Source organism: Thamnophis sirtalis, unplaced genomic scaffold, assembly GCF_051295495.1.
Source record: "Thamnophis sirtalis isolate CommonGarterSnake01/CBP01778 unplaced genomic scaffold, rThaSir2_p1.2 scaffold_13, whole genome shotgun sequence".
Taxonomy (NCBI): domain Eukaryota; kingdom Metazoa; phylum Chordata; class Lepidosauria; order Squamata; family Natricidae; genus Thamnophis; species Thamnophis sirtalis.
Genome location: NW_028261393.1, coordinates 46,790,982 through 46,811,577, shown reverse-complemented (window position 1 = coordinate 46,811,577; position 20,596 = coordinate 46,790,982). Strand labels below are relative to the sequence as shown.

At 45.9% G+C, this 20,596-nt stretch overlaps 1 protein-coding gene across 1 annotated transcript in view; it reads left to right on the top strand.

Moving 5' to 3' along the window:
- The first annotated feature begins 1,590 nt into the window (after window positions 1-1,590).
- MID2 (midline 2) overlaps window positions 1,591-20,596 on the top strand; it is a 232,206-nt gene continuing 213,200 nt past the window's right edge. Inside the window, exon 1 of the mRNA XM_087727829.1 lies at window positions 1,591-1,760. The gene's annotated coding sequence lies outside the window, so the exon portion shown is untranslated. The remainder of the gene's footprint in view (window positions 1,761-20,596) is intronic.

Below are 20,596 nucleotides of genomic sequence, written 5' to 3'. Positions count from 1 at the left end.
CTTCAAAACCAATAGTCGTAAGTGGAGAATTACCTGTTAAGGTATCCATACCCCACAGCACGCAGCAGGTGGCAGCATCTGGCTTATCTTACTTGCGCTGGGAAGCAAAGCAGGAGGAAGACTGGATGGTCCATGGACGGGAGACCACAAAGAAATCTATGGATTGTAAAGTAGGGCAATGAACCTCTATACAGTGAGCAGGAAAACAACCCTCATTAGGAGTTAAAACTAATTTAAATAAGACTTTACTGGGTTTTTTTAAAAGATGGCATTAAAAAAACAACAACTCAAATTTTCATGCAAGGGAATAGTCAGCTACTGACTAATGATTTGCAAATAGCTGCCAGCATGATTATTTATTTATTTATTTATTATTTTTCATTATTTATTATTTATTTATTATTTATTTATTATTTATTTATTATTTATTATTTATTTATTTATTTATTATTTATTTATCATTATTTATTTATTATTTATTATTTATTATTTATTTATTATTTATTTATTATTTATTTATTATTTATTATTTATTTATTATTTATTTATTATTTATTTATTATTTATTTATTATTTATTTATTATTTATTTATTATTTATTATTTATTATTTATTATTTATTTATTATTTATTTATTATTTATTTATTATTTATTTATTATTTATTTATTATTTATTTATTATTTATTTATTATTTATTTATTATTTATTTATTATTTATTTATTATTTATTTATTATTTATTTATTATTTATTTGCATCTGTCTGGTCTCGCTACGACCTTCCCCCAAGGTCAGAGAGGGGCCCGAGCTAGCGACCCCCAACGTCTGGGATCGCGCGCTTTTATCATCGCCGAGAGAGAAAAGATTAGCGAGGGAATTTCCACCCACTCGCAACCACGGTCTCCTCCTTCTAAAGGAAAGGATGGAAACGATCGATATTCTGCAGGGTTTTTTTTTTTTTTTTTTTGCAGCCGGGCGCTGCTCCGGCTCTGTCCACGCCTGGGGAGGCAGCGCACGATCCCCCCCAAACGGCGGCTTGTAGCTGCGGCGATCCAGAGGGAGGGGGGAAAAACGCGCAAGGGTTCGAGCGGCTGTTTCCAAAGGCCAAGAAAGTCCTTGTAGGATCCGCGCTTCCCTACGGCGGCCCCCACTTGCAACCCACCGTGGACCCCACTTGCAACCCACCGCGGCCCCCACTTGCAACCCACCGCGCCCCCTACTTGAAAGCAGACTCGTCTCTTTCTCCCCCATCCCCTCCTCTTAAGAGACCCCCCCGGAAAGATCTTGGGGTCCCCAGGTCCGTTTTTGTCTTCCTGCTGGCGGGAAAGCGCTGAAGCTGGCTTCTGCCCTGTGATGCCCTCCGGGGGCACCAGTCGCCTCCTGCCCCGGGGATCGCGCGCTCGGGATGCGCCCGCGCAGGAGATGCGCCTTGCGCTTTCTAAGCCCGGAAAGCAGGCTCTCCAGCCAAGGGGTGGCGGAGGAGGAGGTAGAGGAGGAGGCGCGGCTCCGACTTCGGGTCCTGCCCGCCTTTCTCCTCCCCTCGCCCGGGCCGGCCGCGCCTCTTCCCTCCCTCCCTCTTCCTCCTCCTCCCGTCTCTCTCCTCCCTGCGAGCCTCCCGACCGGCCGACAGCTTCCACGGCGTTCGCCTGCTCTGCCGCCACCGGCGCCGGCTCCTCCTCTTCTCGCCTCCGAACAAGATGACAGCCGGGCGGCGGCGCTGGGGCCGGCGGTGGCGGCGCGGAGGCTCCTCGCTCCGGCTGGTGAGTCTGGGGGAGAACTGGTGGGGGGGAAGGCTGCGGCCACCGCCCCGTGGAAGGGACCCGGCTGGGGGAAGCTCCCGGAGAAGGTGGCCTTTGCGCCCCCCGGGAGAGAAGCAGGCGTGGGCTGGGGTCTTCCTTTAGGGCAGAGGGGAGTCGCTTGGCTGCAGGCAGGGGGCTGGGCTCCCCGGGCGAAAGGAAGGGGAAGGGTGAAGGGCAGAGCTGCGGGAAGAAAGGCACGCGGTAGCCGGAGTGGGGAGGTGGGGGAGAGCCGGCAGGGTGGGCGAAGAGCAGGAGGGTCACATGCCGCCCGGCCCTTGGCCCCTTCTCTCCCCCCCCTTCCCTCTCCCGCTTTCCGGAAGGTGCGCAACTCGAGTGGCATTTGCTGTGCGGGGGCGGAGGGAGGGAGGGAGGGGGGGAGAAGAGCGCAAGGGGAGCAGAAGGCAAAACGGGCGTCCTCCCCCTCCCCGCCCGCACATCTGTCCCCTCTTTCCAAACTGGCTGGGCGACCCGCTTCGTCGCTGCCCGAAAGTTCAGCTGGAGAGCGCCTCTTTCCCCGGATCTGGGAACCCCCGCGAGTGGGTTGGGGAAAGCACACGGTTGCGTGGACGCCGAGACCCCTGCATACCCGTGAGGGTCCCTTTGCCCCCAGCTGCTCTTGCGACTCTCCAGCTCCTCCATCACGGCTCTCTCTCTCTCCCTCCCCGGGGTAGCGGTCTTGGGGTGCCCCCCTCCCCCTCTTACAGGGAAGGCTGAGAGTCGCTGCCAGCCGGAGCGCAGCGGAGCAGGCGGGAAGTGCCCAGCCTGGGAAAATGCCAGTCGAGACAAGTTCTTCTTTCTCTCCCAGGTGTGACTGCCGGCCTGAACGGCTGAGTTGGGAAAGGTAGAAGCAACGCCTGGTGGGTAGTTCGTGCTCTCATCCTCCCGCCTTTCAGAGAGTCGGGGATGGTTTAATTGCAGATCACCTGCTTAGCGCTGCTGGAGAGAAATGAGAATAGAATAGAATTTTTTTGCTTGGCCAAGTGGGATTGGACACACAAGGCATTTGTCTCTGGTGCATAAGCTCTCAGAATAGAATAGAATAGAATAGAATAGAATAGAATAGAATATATTTTTTCTTGGGCAAGTGTGATTGGACACACAAGGAATTTGTCTTTGGTACATAAGCTCTCAGAATAGAATAGAATAGAATAGAATTTTTCTTGGCCAAATGGGATTGGACACACAAGGAATTTGTCTTTAGTGCATAAACTCTCAGAATAGAATAGAATAGAATAGAATAGAATAGAATTTTTTATTGGCCAAGTGGGATTGGACACACAAGGAATTTCTTTGGTGCATAAACTCTCAGAATAGAATAGAATAGAATATGATTTTTTTTCTTGGCCAAGTGTGATTGAACACACAAGGAATTTGTCTTTGGTACATAAGCTCTCAGAATAGAATAGAATAGAATAGAATAGAATTTTTTATTGGCCAAGTGTGATTGGACACACAAGGAATTTGTCTTTGGTACATAAGCTCTCAGAATAGAATAGAATAGAATAGAATAGAATAGAATAGAATAGATTTTTTCTTGGCCAAATGGGATTGGACACACAAGGAATTTCTTTGGTGCATAAACTCTCAGAATAGAATAGAATAGAATAGAATAGAATAGAATTTTTTATTGGCCAAGTGGGATTGGACACACAAGGAATTTCTTTGGTGCATAAACTCTCAGAATAGAATAGAATAGAATAGAATAGAATATGATTTTTTCTTGGCCAAGTGAGATTGGACACACAAGGAATTTCTTTGGTGCATAAACTCTCAGAATAGAATAGAATAGAATAGAATAGAATAGAATTTTTTATTGGCCAAATGGGATTGGACACACAAGGAATTTGTCTTTGATGCATAAACTCTCAGAATAGAATAGAATAGAATAGAATAGAATTTTTTATTGGCCAAGTGGGATTGGACACACAAGGAATTTCTTTGGTGCATAAACTCTCAGAATAGAATAGAATTCTTTATTGGCTAAGTGAGATTGGATACACAGGGAATTTGTCTTTGATTAATATGCTCTTGGTGTACATAAAAAGACAAGATACATTCGTCAGGAATCATAAAGTACAATACTTAATGATAGTCATAGGTTACTAATAAGCAATTAAATCATGCTAGAAAACAAATAAAACAATATAAATTGTAAAGCTACAAGCAACATGGTTATGGTCATAAGTGAGAAGAGAGAGGGAGTAGGAAGGAAGAGAAGAAGAATAGTAATACAGTCTTAGTAAATTATTTGACAGTGTAGTGGGAATTTGTTGTTTAGCAGAGTGATGGCATTGGGGTGGTGGTGGTGGAACTGTCCTTGTGTCTAGTTGTTCTGGTGTGTAATGCTCTATAATGTCGTTTTGAGGGTAGAAGTTGAAACAATGTATGTCCGGGATGCGAAGGGGTCTGTAGTTATTTTCACAGCGCTCTTTTTGACTTGTGCAGCATAAGAGGCATACATGTCCATGTGCTGTCTGCAACATGTGGCATGCCCTCCCTCCTCCTCCTCAAACAGGCCCTGGAATGGCAGCCATTGGTTGGTTCTTGCTGTCTGGAATTGGCAGTCGTGATGCCCCTTCCCTTGTCTTTGCAAATTCCGAATTGGGTCAGTCAGCAGCATCATTTGGTCCGGTGGCGGGGGGGGGAGCTTTCTCTTCTCCTGGAGGTCAGAGAGAGCCCTCCCCCTACCACAAGGGTGCTCTTTCAAGAGAAGGAGAAAGTAGAGATCAGGATGAAGGGAATTGGGCTGGACAGGTGTGGCCACAGTGGGCAATATGAGTTTTAATCCAGTTATGGGGCTGGCCTGGTCTTGCTGAGAAATTTTTTTAGTTGCAATGCTTGTTGCTGGTGTTAACACCCTCCTGGGAGTTTTGTGGGAGGTGGGGAACTGAAGACCCTTGCAAAAATGGGGAGCTTTCTGGGGTTCACCAAAGAATGACAACACCTGTTCAGGTATATATCAGGTTAGTTACTGGTTTTATGTTCTGCTTGGCTATTCCGGGATAAGTATTTTCTAACACTGCTTGCAGCTTGGTTGACTTCTGGATAATTGAAGCCGAGAAGCCCCCGAAAGAAAGATTTGGATTGTGGGATTTGGTTCTTGCCTGTTGAAGGCAAAATAAAATAAAGAAGAAAAAAGTTGAGGAAAAGCCAAGCTTGAGTTCACATTTGGGACAGCTGGTCCCGGCTTGCAATTGCCCTCGACAGCTTTATGCAGAGAGTAAAAAGTCCAGTTGCCTCTTGAAAAAGGAGATCTTCAGAATAACAGAGTTGGAAGGGACCTTGGAGGTCTTCTAGTCCAACCCCCTGCTCAGGAAACTTGCTGTCCCACTGAGGTTAGTCACCATCTCTTAGTGCCCCAACTCCACCCCTAACTCTCTACTTTGGCTACCTTGCCTAGGAGAAAAAAGCAATCTAAGATCTTTGAGGCTCAAGGCCCAAGGCAATTAGGCCCCCATCCTTCGATGCTAGGATGGTACCCTAGAGGCTGTTTCAAGTGCTGAAGGGCATTTCTGAAGACAGACTTTGAAAAGAGGGTGGCTAAGCTCAGAACCAGCCATGCCGAGATTTCAGAGTTTCATTTCATTTCATTTCATTTATTGAGCTTGTATGTCGCCCACTCCCGAAGGACTCCGGGCGGCTTACAATAAAACAAGGGAGGGGGATAATACACAAGACAACATATTAAAATGTACAACAGTCACAATTTCCGAGGGGCTGGATATTTCGAAAGCCCCCCGGCCTGCTGGAGCAGCCAGGACTTAACGGCTTTGCGGAAGGCCGGGAGGGTAGTGAGGGTCCGGATCTCCACGGGGAGATCATTCCAGAGGGCTGGAACTGCAACAGAGAAGGCTCTCCCCCGGGGAGTCGCCAGCCGACACTGGCTGGCAGATGGGATCCGGAGAAGGCCTAACCTGTGTGATCTAATCGGTCTGTGGGAGGTAATCGGCAGGAGGCGGTCTCTCAGGTACCCAGGTCCGATGCCCAATGTCCGATGTCCGATGAGTTGTTTATGGCCAGAGTAAAATGCTTTTAATGCCTCTCCTTTTGATACTCCAACATGGGGGGGAGAAGAGGAGAGGAGAGGAGAGGAGAGGGGAGGCTAGCTGTCACTTCTGTAATGTGGCCACCACATTACAAAAAAGATGCTGAGATTTTGGGGAAAGCGCAGAGAAGAGCAACTAAGACGATGAAAGGCAGTGGTGGGATTCAATTTTTTTTACTACCGGTTATGTGGGCATGGCTTGGTGGGCATGGCTTGGTGGTGGCAGGGGAAGGATACTGCAAAATCCCCATTCCCTCCTGATCATCTGGGACTTGGGAGGCAGAAAATACATGGGGGCAGGGTCAGTCAGAGGTGGTATTGACTGGTTCTCCGAACTAATCAAAATTTCCGCTACCGGTTCTCCAGAATACTGTTAGATCTCCATTCCCTCCCCACTCCAGGGGAAGGATACTGCAAAATCCCCATTTCCTCCCCGATTAGCTGGGACTCGGGAGGCAGAGAATACATGGGGGCGGGGCCAGCTAGAGGTGGTATTTACTGGTTCTCCGAGCTACTCAAATTTTCTGCTACTGGTTCTCCAGAACTGGTCAGAACCTGCTGAATGAATATCACCTCTTATTGAAGGCCTGGAGACTAAAAACTATGAAGAACAGTTGCAAGGATTTGATCGTCCCAAAGGTTCTTTTTCAAGAGGCAATTGGACTGTCTGTTTTTATTTTGAAGATGTTTCGTTTCTCATTCAAGAAGCAGGACTGAAGAAGCTTCTTGGATGAGAAGTGAGGTTCTACCACAAATGCGCGAACGACAAAAGCGCAGCTGACTAAACCGCGGTGACAAAACCGCGCCGACGAATGAGCGCTGAAGTGCGCCGACAACAGCGCGCCAACAGAAGCGCGCTGTAACCCTAACACTAAACCAAACCCTAAACCTAAACCTAACCCTAACCCTAACCCTAACCCTAACCCTAACCCTAACCCTAACCCTAACCCTAACCCTTACCTTAACCCTAACCCTAACCCTAACCCTTACCTTAACTTAAATCGCACTTCTGTCGGCACGCTTTTGTTGGCACGCTGTTGTCGGCGCGCTTTTGACATCGCAGTTTTAGCGCCGCGGTTTTGTTGGCGCGCTTTTGACGTTCGCGCATTTGTCGGGTCACGGAGAAGTGAAACATCTTCAAAGAAAAATCAGAAAGTCCAGTTGCTTCTTGAAAAAAAAACACCTTTGGGACAACCATGACCTGGATTACTGAGATTCTCCATAGACATTTGCAGGATTTGGGTTTGGCCAGCCTAGAGAAAAGAAGGATTAGGGATACGACAACGATGATAGCAGTATTCCAGTATTTGAGAGGCTGCCACAAAGAGGAAGGAGTCAATTTTATTTCCCAAAGCCCCCTAGGGCCAGACAAGAAACAGTGGATGGAAACTAGTCAAGGAGATACTTCCTATCAGAACAATTAACCAGTGGAACAACTTGCCTCCAGAAGTTGTGAGTGCTTCATCCCTGGAGGTTTTTAAGAAGAGACTGGACAGCCACTTGTCTGAAATGGTATCGGGTCTCCTGCTTGAGCAGGGGGCTGGACTAGAAGACCTCCAAAGTCCCTTCCAGCTCTATTCTGATTCTGGTTGCCTAGGTGTTTTAAAGGCAATTAAGAGTTCTGTGTGAGAATGATCTCAAGTGGCAAAATGATTTTTGTGAAGCAAGGCAGGGATTCAGAGACTCAGGAAAGTGATCTTGTAGAGCCACTTAACATTTAAGGCAAGAGGTGTGTTGCAAATGCACGGTTTATTATGATTTTTAAAAAGCTGTTCTTGCTCCAAGGGTTGAAATGGAATGCCTAACTCCACCCTTACATTCTGACTGATTGTTCCGTAGGGTAGTTGACAGCTAAGAGTTTGTTCATGCCCTTGTTTGTTTGCATGTATGTATTTTTATCTTGCCTTTATTATTTTTATAAATAACTCAAGGTGGTGAACATACGCAATACTCCTTCCTCCTCCTATTTTCCCTACAACAAGAAACCTGTAAGGTGGCTTGGGCTGAGGGACTGGCCCAGAGGTGGGTTCCTACCAGTTTGCACCTATTCGGTAGAACCGGTTCGTCAAATCTACCGAACCAGTTAGAAGAGGTTCCACCAGGGGACCCGGAAAGCAGGCCACACCTACAGAAGAGGTTCCAAAATTTTTTGAAACCCACCACTGGACTGGCGCAAAGTCAGCCAGCAGGCTTTCATAAAGGCGGGACTAGAACTCACAGTCTCCTGGTGATTGGCTCAAAGTCATCCAACTAGCTTTCATGCCCAAAGCAGGGCTAGAACTCACTGTATCCTGGTGATTGTCCCAAAGTCACCCAACAATTTTTCGGAGTTCAAGCAGGACTAGAATTCATCGTCTCCTAGTGATTGGCCCAAAGTCACCCAGCTGGTTTTCATGCCTAAAGCAGCACTAGAATTCACCCTCTCCTGACGATCGTCCCAAAGTCGCCAAGATGGATTTCGTGCCTAAGGCAGGACTAGAACTCACAGAACCCCTGTGATTTCTAGCCTGCTGCCTTAACCACTAGACCAAACTCTTCCCTCCAGTTCTTCCATACACAACTCCTTGCACGCTTGTGTCTTGCAACCAGTGGTGGGATTCAAATAATTTAACGACCGGTTCTCTGTCCTAATGACCAGGTGGGTAGGTGGGGCTTAGTGGTCATGTGACCGTTTGGGCGTGGCCAACTCAACATCACTCGGGTCAATTGGCGCTTCGCCTTAGCTGTTACAATGTAATGAGGGTTAACCGGAGAGGCAGTTTCTGTAAGCAGGGCAAGAAAGATTAGGCTAGAAACAACACCAGAATGTTTCCTTCCTGCCTTCCTTACAGGATTAGCCCTGTAAAAGCGGAAAAAAACCAAAAGAAGATTTCTTCCAACAACCGGTTCTCTGAACCTCTTAGAAAGTTAAGAACCGGTTCTCCAGAATAGGTGCGAACTGGCTGAACCCCACCACTGCTTGCAACACACTGGGTGGCCACCCAGCGGCTTGTAATTCAGAGGGGCAGGGATGGCAGATGGGGTAGCATGCCTGGTTTAATTCTGCGGCAGCATGCCCAGTGCAAGGACAGACAATTTGGCAAAAAGGTCAGACACGATTTCCCGTTTTCCTGGGGGGAACTCTTGGATTGCTTTGAAGAGGTGGTGGTGGTGGTGGTAAGGAAGAAGATTTGAATTATTCCAGGTGAGGGAGCACGAGTAATATTGACAAGCCTCCGGCAAGATTTCCTGATGGCTCCCTTTTGCTCTGCGGTTTAGAGGAGCTGAATTTTTTCAGGAGAAAAACAATGCTTTTGAGATGTGGCATTTATCTGAAAAGGACGGTTACTTTCCTTCCCCCTAATAATTTATCGTGCACGCGAGAAAGGGTATCTTTAGTTTACAATACAGTAATAGAAGCAGACAAATCTTGTTTTTTTCCCCCCTGACTAATCTTACTTTGAAGAAGAAAAGATCGGCCTTAAATTTAGGGTCAACTTCTATGGGGGTAAATATGAACACATACTGTAGAAACTTTCCTTTTCTGCAGATGACTAAGATTTCAAATCAAGCCTCAGGGGAAGAAAGGATGGGGCTGTTGCCCCGGATACGGGTATCCATTTTTTTTGAGTCAGCTTGACATGTTTGATCTTCAGCTGCCAGCAAACGTTTAGATTTCAAATTCACGTGAAAGAGATGTGCCCATCCGTTCCGATGTTAGCAGTTCATCGTTCGCTTTTTAATCCCGTTCTTTCTTTCTGTGCCCCTCCGCGCCCCCCCCCGCCTCCTCCTTTCTTGCCATTAAGTGTTGGCACACTGCTAGGATTTAAAAAAAAAAACTACATACAACTAAGCCATCAGTAATTGCTGATCACAGTTGCTGGGTTCATACATCACGTGAGGCCATCAACATAAACCCCAAACCCTCACATTATGGCTTAGCATTATCTGTCAATCAAGCCTCACGCCTTCTTTAGCGTCGATCCCACGAACCCTTCTTAGAAGGCCCCGTTTCAAAATATTTTTTCCTAAGGGGTAGCTCAAACGACATTGTCTCTCAAGATCGACACTGAGATGGAACTGAATCAGAATCGAGCTGGAAGGGACCGTGGAGGTCTTCTAGTCGAGGTGGCACAGTGGTTAGAGTGCAGTACTACAGGCCACTTCAGCTGACTGCTATTTGCAGTTCGGCGGTTCAAATCTCATCGACTCAAGGTTGACTCAGCCTTCCATCCTTCCGAGGTGGGTGAAATGAGGACCCAGACTGTGGGGGCAATATGCTGATTCTGTAAACCGCTTAGAGAGGGCTGAAAGCCCTATGAAGCGGTATATAAGTCTAACTGCTACTACTAGTCCAGCCACCTGCTCAACAAGTGACCATAACTTGGTTCCCTTATGGTCATAAGTTAAAGACTACTTGCCATTGGAAATACTGTCCTGCAATCTCCTGATGGATGCATTAATTTATTGGTTTGGGGTGGCTGGGAGTTGTAATAGTTCAGTAGCCTTAGCAATAGCTTTTAAACTTATATACCGCTTCAAAGTGCTTTGCAGCCCCCTCCTTTACAGAATCAGCCTATAGCCCCCCCAAACCAGGGGTGGGTTGCTGCTGGCATTACGGCTGGTTCAGCATACAAAAATACAGTCTAGCTCGTATGTACATGTACAAGAGAAACAAATCTTGCGAGTTTACTAGATGGATGGCATGGGGAACAAAACTGTTAGAGAATCTGGTAGTTCCTTCTAGAAATACTTTGAAACCTCCTCCCAGAGGGGAGCAACAGAAACAGATCGTGAAGTGGGTGTGTGGGGTCTCTCACAATGCTTTAAGCTCTAAGCTCATAGATGAGCAGCATCCTGAATAACGGGAAGTGAGCTTCCTAGAATCTTCTCGGCTGTCCTCACCACTCTCTGTAGGGACTTTCTATCTAAGGCACTGCGGCCACCAAACCAAACGGGGAATGCAGCTTGTTAAAACGCTCTCCGTCATGCCTCTGTAAAAATGTGGCCAGGACAGAAAGAGAAAGATACGCTGTCCTCATCTGACACAGGAAATGCAGACGCTGGTTTGCACACTTCACTAAGGATGACCTGTGGAGAGACTGGTTCAGGTTGTTAGTTATCTGCACCCCCAGATACTCAATACTATTGACTGTGGAGAGGGCTACATGTTAAAACATCTCATCAGAGGTGGGTTCCTACCAGTTTGCACCTATTCGGTAGAACCGGTTCGTCAAATCTACCGAACCGGTTAGAAGAGGTTCCACCAGTGGACCCGGAAAGCAGGCCACACCTACAGAAGAGGTTCCAAAATTTTTTGAAACCCACCACTGCATCTTGTGGAGTTCAAGAAGTCTCCAAAACAGTGGGAGAAGCTTAGCCTAGTCCCATGATGGCAAACCTATGGCAAGTGTGCCAGAGGTGGCCTGCAGAGCCCTTTCTACTGGCACGCGTGCCGTCGGCCCAGGTCAGAACTCCGTGGTGTTTCTTCCGTGCGCTTCTGTTTCCCTGCAAATGACAAAACAGAAGCTCACGAAAGAAAAAGATCTTACCACTTGCTGCGCTGCTGGTGTTGGGATGCCCTCCCTCCTGCTGGCCAGCTGGTCTTTGGGTCTCTGCTGCGCATGTCCGTGCACATGCCCACGCACATGTATGTCCATATCTGCACATGCACATATCCACACATGAACACACACGTGCGCCTTTCAGCTTGGGCATGCGTCCATGCGCAGTTTGGGCCTTTGGTATCTTAAAAGGTTTCCCATCACTGAATTAGTCAATTGGAGGTGGGTGAGTATTTTTTTTTACTGTTCTCTTGCCTGAAATTCGGGGGGGGGGAAACGTGGGGAATTTTGCCAGCGCAAAGAACAATTTGGCAGTCAGAAGTACCCGGGTATACCTCCGCAAACCATACGCTGCTCGCATTCTTTGGAAGGGTAAAAAAAAAAAAAAAAGGAATGCTGAAAAGAAAGAACACCGCTTTCATTGAGTTGGAATGAGGAAGCAGCCTTATCTGCTCTTTTAAGTGGGGATCTTTTAAAAAAAACCCAACCTCTTCTTTCCTTAGAAGGATATAGCTTGACTTGCTTGCTTGGGTTACCTACAATTGTTGTTTGGCTAGCTTCTGGCCATTCTTGGGGTAGGCTTTGGTTCTCACTACTTATGGCGATGTGTATAGACTGGAGGAATGTCCTTGTTTGGCCTTGGACATCAGGATGCTTTCAGTGCCCGAGTAAACATTTACTTGCACATAGCTTTTAATTCCTGTTTTCTCTAGCCACCACACCTTGCTAAGGAAAGAGGCAAATACAATACAATAGCAGAGTTGGAAGGGACCTTGGAGGTCTTCTAGTCCAACCCCCTGCCTAGGCAGGAAACCCTATGCCATTTCAGACAAATGGCTAACCAACATCTTCTTAAAGACTTCCAGTGTTGGAGCATTCACAACTTCTGGAGGGAAGCTTGCTGGAGTGGAGGCAAATCTTTTTGTGTCATGTAGGAGTTACAATTTTCTAAATTTGATTGCAGAAACTTTCTTTCTCTCTGTTTCTCTTTCTCTCTCTTTCTCTCTCTGTCTCTCTCTGTCTCTGTCTCTCTGTCTCTCTGTCTCTCTGTCTCTCTGTCTCTCTCTGAATTTCTCTCTATACCTCTCTGTCTTCTATCTGTCTGCCTCTTTCTCTCTCTCTCTCTCTGTATGTCTCTCTCTTTGTATCTATCTATCTATCTATCTATCTATCTATCTATCTATCTATCTATCTATCTATCTATCATCTATCTATCATCTACATATATATAAGCTTCCTCCCATAATTGGGGCATACCAGGGGTTGTGACACTATATATATATATATATATATATATATATATAGTATATATATATATATATATAGATAGATAGATAGATAGATAGATAGATAGATAGATAGATAGATGATAGATGATAGATAGATAGATAGATGATAGATAGATAGATAGATAGAGATAGATAGATAGATAGATATAGATATAGATATAGATATAGATATAGATATAGATATAGATATAGATATAGATATAGATATAGATATAGATATAGATATAGATATAGACATAGACATATACATATACATATACATATACATACATACACATACACATACACATACACACATACATACATACATACATACATACATCTGTATCTCTCCATCTTTCTCTCTTCATCTCTCTGTCGTTCTCTCTCAGTGCTTCTCTCTCTCTGTATCTCTCCATCTTTCTCTCTCAATATCTCTGTTTTTCTCTCTCAGTGCTTTTCTTTGTCTGTCTGTCTGCCTTTCTTTCTCTCTCTCTCTCTCTTTCCCTCTCTTTGCCCCCCCTTCTCTCTGTTTGCATAGCGAAGGCCTTTTTCATCAGGGGCTGGTTCATTTTTTCACCTAGAAAGGTCAAGGAAGCAACCCGTGACTCTCTGCATACAGAATGTGTTCACCACCACCCGAGCTGTGAGCGCTTCCCCCAAATCTATTTGCTTTTGCATAATTCAGCCCCGGCCAGCTCAGGAACGCCTTCCCGGTTCAGGAGCAGCTCTCTGATTGAGAAAAAAATATATCTTTCTTCTCCATTCTGGTTTTCTAAAGCCAGCAGGCCCTGAAATTCAGGATCTTTGCCTCTTTTGAATCCCACCTGCCCCAATAAAATCTCGGAGGGAGGCTGTAAACAGTGTTTCCCAACCTTGGCAACTTGAAGATGTCCGGACTTCAACTCCCAGAATTACCCAGCCAGCGAATGCTGGCTGGGGAATTCTGGGAGTTGAAGTCTGGACATCTTCAAGTTGCCAAGGTTGGGAAACACTGCTGTAAAGAGACTTCCTCGATCGGTGAACTTGGCCGCATCCCGAGTTGATATTTTGGTTTTTAAAAACGGTTTTGCTTCCCAGAAAGCTTGGCATACTTCTCTGTAATGGGGCTACCGGGTCCCCCCGCCCCCTTCTGTTTGAGCGAACGGCTCCATTAAAGCTACATTGATTAACGAGCAGAAAAACCCAGTAGGGGAGGCGAAAGGCTGAGCTTTCCAGCCCTGGGTTGTTTGTGAACGGGCTGCATCTTTGTATGCGAAGCATGAAATTGTAGGCTTGGAAAGGGAAACAGGCTGCGAGGGGAAACAGAGGTCTGCCAGCTTGGAGGGAAGGAAATCAGAACCTCTGGCTATCCAAAGCTTCTTTTCAGGGCTTCCTTTCGGCTTCTGGGCACAACTTTTTTCTTTCCTGCCTGGCAGACGTGGCAAAGCTTAACCCATGCTGATTTCCGGAAGCTTTAAATTCCTGGCAGGGTACTGTTCACGCTTGTTGCCTTCTCTTTGGTGTGTGTGTGTGTGTGTTTGTGCATTCCAACAGGTGGCTGTCTGCGACTCTTGGGACTCTTTGAAATGCGCTGGCCTTTTTGTATGGCTTCCACCCTTGTGTCTGCCTGCTGGCAGGAGAGATTTAACAGAAATAACGGAATAACAGGGCTGGGAGGGACCTTGGAGGTCTTCTAGTCCAACCCCCTGCTCAACCAAGAGGCCCTATACCCTTTTTGGCACCGAGTTCTGGAAAAGGTTGTGCAGAAACGTTGTGTGCATGCATTTGTTGGGGCCACGCTCCGGAAAAGCTGATATTTCGGGTTCTAGCACATATTCGTTGTCTGTGTCTACTGTGTATATACGTACAACGGCAATAAAGTACAGTTAATATGCGCCCCCAACAATCAGCTGGCTGCTTTTTGGCACTGCCACGTGTCCAAAGGGATCGTGCTCTGGAAAAGCCAAACTTCTGAGTTCTAGCATGTATGCCAGGGGTGGGTTCCTGCCAGTTCTAACCTCTTCTATAGAAGAGGTTCCACAAATCTACAGTGCTGTTTAGAACCGGTTCCAGCTCCCTCCCCCCACCCGTCGGCACCACGCTTGCCTCGCCTGCCGCTCACTGATTGGCAGGCTTATCAATTGCCCGGCCCAGTTTTCCTATCTAAATCTTAAAGCCTTAAAGCTGTCAGGTTTGAACACCCCTGAGGTTTTTTTTCCTAAAGGGTTAGTGGTGCAAGGGTCTTGTAACTTGACAGCTTTAAGACTTGCACACTTCAATGCCAGAGTTCCTGAGCCAACATGACTGGAGGAGGAATTCTGGGAGTTGAAGTCCACAAGTCTTAAGGCTGTCAAGTTTTGAACACCTTTTTTATCTAAAGGGTTAGGGGTGCAAGGGTCTTGTAACTTGGCAGCTTTAAGACTTGCATGCTTCAAATGTCAGAGTTTCTGAGCCAACATTTTGGTTGCTACGCAAGAGCGTTGTTAAGTGAGTTTCACCACATTTTACAAGTTGGCCATGCCCACCCAGTCACATGGCTGGCAAGCCACTCCCACTCAGTCACATGGCTGGCAAGCCACTCCCACAAAGCAGGCTACACCTACAGAAGAGGTTCTAAATTTTTTTGAAACCCATCACTGATGTATGCTTGCCAATGATCAGCTGGCCGACATCCATGTGCAGACCAGTTTTCGGCACTGCTGCACACAAAAATGGGTTGCACTCCAGGAAAGCCGAATTTCCAGGTTCTGGTGTGCAGGCACACCCGGCAATCAGCTGGCCAGCACGCATGCACACACTGATTTTTGGCACTGCCACATGTGCAAAAGACAGCTGATTGTCATGCGTAGATGCACGCCAGAAACCCAGAAGACCAACCACGGGTGCCGGGTGACATGGTTTTGTGTGCCACTTTGGACACATGTGACAAGCGGCTGTCCAATCTCTTCTTGAAAACCTCCAGGGATGGGGCACCCACAACATCTGGAGGCAAGCAGTTCCATGGGTTAATTGTCCTCGCTGTTAGGAAGTTTCACCAGGTTGCTTCTCTCCTTGGTTAGTTTCCATCCATTGTTCCTTGTCTTGCCTTCTGGTGCTGTGGACCTGGTGCAGGTTCAGCCATTGGTGAAGAGAAGTCTGTTTCGGCATTCTTTAAAGGTGAATGAGTATCTTCTACACAGGGCTGGGGTGTTGAAAGAGTTACGTAAGGCCTTGGGGGTGGCCTGCCAACTCTCCCCAAAGTCATGGGTGAGGCCGGGATGAAATGTTATTCTTTTCATGTACAGTACATAAATCATTTCAAATGGCAGAATGATTCTACAGTCATACGTGGAATCGTTTCTTTGTTTCCATTATAATCTTTGGAGGCATTAGAGCTGGCACTCAGTGCTCTAGGGAGTTAGATGTCATCCTTTTTATTGTATTGTATTTATTAATTAAATGTATATGCCGCCCATCTTAGAAGCTGAGGTGGCACAGTGGTTAAATGCAGCACTGCAGGCTACTTCAGCTGACTGCAGTTCTGCAGTTTGGCTGTTCAAATCTCACTGGCTCAGGGTTGACTCAGCCTTCCATCCTTCCGAGGTGGGTAAAATGAGGACCCGGATTGTTGTTGGGGGCAATATGCTGACTCTGTAAACCGCTTAGAGAGAGCTGAAAGCCCTATGAAGCGGTATATAAGTCTAACTGCTATTGCTATTGCTATCTCACTATTAAACCCTGTTCTTGATTTTTACGACCTCTTACCCTGCATACCTGTCCAGGCTTCATGTTAAACAATGGTTTAGGGTTTATTGGAGAGCCTCAGTGGCGCAGTGGTTAGAAGGCAGTACTGCAGGCTATTTCTGCTGATTGCCGGCTGCCTGTAATTTGGCAGTTTGAATCTCACCAGGCTCAAGGTTGACTCAGCCTTCTGTCCTTCTGAGGTGGGTAAAATGAGGACCCAGGTTGTTGGGGGCAAAAGGCTGACTCTGTAAACCGCTTAGAGAGGGCTGTAAAAGCCCTGTGAAGCAGTGTATAAGTCTAAGTGCTATAGCTACCTTCCTTCCTTCCTTCCTTCCTTCCTTCCTTCCTTCCTTCCTTCCTTCCCTCCCTCCCTCCCCCCTCCCCCCTCCCCCTCTCCTTCCTTCCTTCCTTCCTTCCTTCCTTCCTTCCTTCCTTCCTTCCTTCCTTCCTTCCTTCCTTCCTTCCTTCCTTCCTTCCTTCCTTCCTTCCTTCCTTGTGGTTAGAATGCAGTATTGCAGGCTGACTCTGCATTCCCACTGCCAGCAGTTCGAATCTCACCAGCTCAAGGTTGACTCAGCCTTCCATTCTTCCGAGATGGGTAAAATGTGGACCCAGATTGTTGGGGCCAAGAGGCCGACTCTGTCAACCACTTAGAGAGGGCTGTAAAGCACTGGGAAGTGGTATATGTCTATTGCTGTTGAATTGTCCAGGCAACCTCTGCGAATTGAAGTTGAATGAAAGGAAACATGAAAGGAAATGACAGTCGAATGAAAGGAAATAAAAACCTGATATTAAGATTTGTCAGGTTCTTCCTACTTCCCATCAATTTCCTAGGCATTTCTGTCCTAGAGATGATTTTATGGCAGCCGTGTTAGGCAGTGATTGACTCTTCCCTTATCTCTTTTAATTTCTCCAGGGGATTAAATGTACCTGCCTGATTCTCCCATTGGCATCTGAGCTTCTCAGTAATGACTGGATCTCGTTTTTTTAACAGCAGAGTTAATTGCAGAGACGTATCCCCATCGGTTTGCTATTTTACGGTTATATTAACTGGGCTGTGGTCGTGCTAATGTTCTAGAAAATCTCTTTTTAATAAAGCAAATCCACTTTTGCATTAGTCAGGCAGAAACCGAGGGTTGCAGGGAAGAGAAAAATCTCTCATGTTTAGGCCAGGGTGTCTCGGTTGCATTTTTTAAAAGAATGGGAAAAATAACCGGCAAAAGTATACAGGTAGCCCTTGAATTATAACTTTTGGTTTAGTGACTATTTTGAAGTTACCATGACACTGAAAAAGGGACTTGTGACTGTTCCTCACACGTACGACTATTCCAGCATTCCCATGGTTCTGTGATCCAAATTCAGACACTTGATAATTGGATCGTATTTATGATGGTTGCACTGCCCAGTGGTCATGTAATCCCCTTTTGCCACCAAGTGCCACTTTATAATGCCCTGGTAAGGCCACACTTGGAATCCTGCATCCAGTTTCGGTTGCCATGATGTAAGAAAGATGTGGAGACTCTAGAAAGAGTGCAGAGAAGAGCAACAAAGATGACTAGGGGACTGGAGGCTAAAACATACAAAGAACAGTTGCTGGAATTGGGTATGTCTAGTTTGATGAAAAGAAGGACTAGAAGAGACAGTGTGTTCCAATATCTCAGGGGCTGCCACAAAGAAGAGGGAGTCAAACTATTCTCCAAAGAACCTGAGGGCAGGACAAGAAGCAATGGGTGGAAACTAATCAAGGAGAGAAGCAACTTAGAACTGAGGAGAAATTTCCTGACAGTGAGAACAATTAATCAGTGGAACAGCTTGCCTCCAGAAGTTGTGAATGCTCCAACATTTTAAGAAGATGTTAGATAACCATTGGTCTGAAGTGGTGTAGGATTTCTTGCCTAGGCAGGGGGTTGGACTAGAGGACCTCCAAGGTCCCTTCCAACTCTTGCTTTTCTATATTCTATATTCTATATTCTATATTCTATATTCTATATTCTATATTCTATATTCTATATTCTATATTCTATATTCTATATTCTATATTCTATATTCTATATTCTATATTCTATATTCTATATTCTATATTCTACTATATTCTATATATTCTCTATTCTCTATTCTCTATTCTCTATTCTCTATTCTCTATTCTCTATTCTCTATTCTCTATTCTCTATTCTCTATTCTATATTCTATATTCTATATTCTATATTCTATATTCTGTTCCACTCCACTCCACTGTCAATGAGGAAACGAGATTGACTTAACAACTTTGTTACTAACTGAAAACTGCAGTGATTCCCTTAACAGCTTTGACAAAGAAAGTCATAAAATGGGGCCAAACTCACTTAACAACAGAAATTTTGGCTTCATTGTGGTCATAAGTCAAAGGCTACACCAGTATTGGGATCAACATTCAGAGGCTCTGAACGTCTCTATTCAGAGACTACAGTTATACTTGTTGTTAGTTGGGAAGTCGCGTCCGACTCATCGCGACCCCATGGACCCCATTCCTCCAGTCCTTCCTGTTTTCCGCCATCTTTAAAGTCCATTTAAGTTCATGCCGACTGTTTCAGTGACTCCATCCAGCCACCTCCTTCTCTGTCATCCCCTCCTTCTTTTGCCCTCCGTCTTTCCCAGCGTTAGGCTCTTCTCCAGGGAGTCCTTCCTTCTCATTAGGTGGCCAAAGTCTTTGTGTTTCCTCTTCAGGATCTGGCCTTCTAAAGAGCAGTCAGGATTGATCTCCTCTAGGACTGACCGGTTGGATCTCCTTGCTGTCCAAGGGACTCACAGGAATCTTCTCCAGCACAGAGTTCAGCAGTTATACTAATCGTCTGTTTTATAGTTTTGCACTGGGTTAGTGGTGGTATTTATGTTTGGGCTTGGTTCCTTCTATTCTTCTTTGTTGGCACTTGGATACCTTGACAGGAGCTTCAGATTAAAATGAAAGCATTCCCATTTGGTTTCTAAGCTGAGACTCAGAGATGCTGCTTGGTGTGGTTTTTCTATGTTTTGGAAACATAAACCTTGGGGTTGGGGAGGGAGGGAGAATCTCAAAATAGTTTGCTCCCATGCAAAAAAAGAGAGAATTTTTAACTTTTGTTTCAGTCCATACAGCCCAGTCTTCTTTTTAAAAGAAAACTGAGATTCTCCCTCCCCTTGCCCTTAATAAAAATACAGTATAGAATATATTGAACAGTGGGTGAGTTTTTGCAGTAATAAGCTTGTGCAAATGAAAGCTGCATGGAGCTAAAAAGCAAGGAAAGTCATTTTGGATTAAAGTAGTAATATAGATTCTGGGCTTTCATTATTTCACTGTTTGCACAATCATATTTTTCTGCATAGCCTTCTACAGAACGCACTGAAATGTACAATCCAATTATCTTATTTAAGCTGACTATGATCCCTATGAAGGCCTGAAGAAACGTTGTCCATGGGGTCAAAATGGATTGGACAACGACTTCGCAACTAACCACAACAACAATGATCCCTTTGGTGTAGTTAGCAATAGCAATAGCAGTTAGACTTATATACCGCTTCATAGGGCTTTCAGCCCTCTCTAAGCGGTTTACAGAGTCAGCACATTGCCCCCAACAATCCGGGTCCTCATTTTACCCACCTCGGAAGGATGGAAGGCTGAGACAACCTTGAGCCGGTGAGATTTGAACCGCCAAACTGCAGATAGCAGTCAGCTGAAGTGGCCTGCAGTACTGCACTCTAACCACTGCGCCACCTCGGCTCTTTAGGTTAGTTCAGGTTACAAATCTTTATAACTAGGGCTGGTGCCAAAGTGTCCAGGTTCAAGGTGACCTCTGAGTTTTTGATGGCCCAAGAAGGCACATCAGTTTGGGCTGCAGGATGTCCTAGCTGAATGAGAAGAACCCTTGCAAACAGCTTACTGCTATGTTGAACTAAGGCAGGGGTCGGCAACCTTAAACACTCAACAGACTCACAAAGATCCTAACCGGAAACCCCTCATTCAATTCTGGAGCCGACCAGAAGTCCGTTTCCCCCATCATAGAGTCTCCTCCTAGCACGGCATCTTTTCCCCTCTCCCTGTCCATACCGAAAGTCCTATCAATTGTGGAGCTGACCAGCAACAGGGAGCCGCAGCAGGGGGATGAAAGAGCCACATGCGGCTCCAGAGCTGTGGATTGCCAACCACTGAACTAAGGGATCTGGAATTGGAGAACTATTTGGATATAAAAGGAATCGTGTTATATATCTTGAGTTTGATTGGCA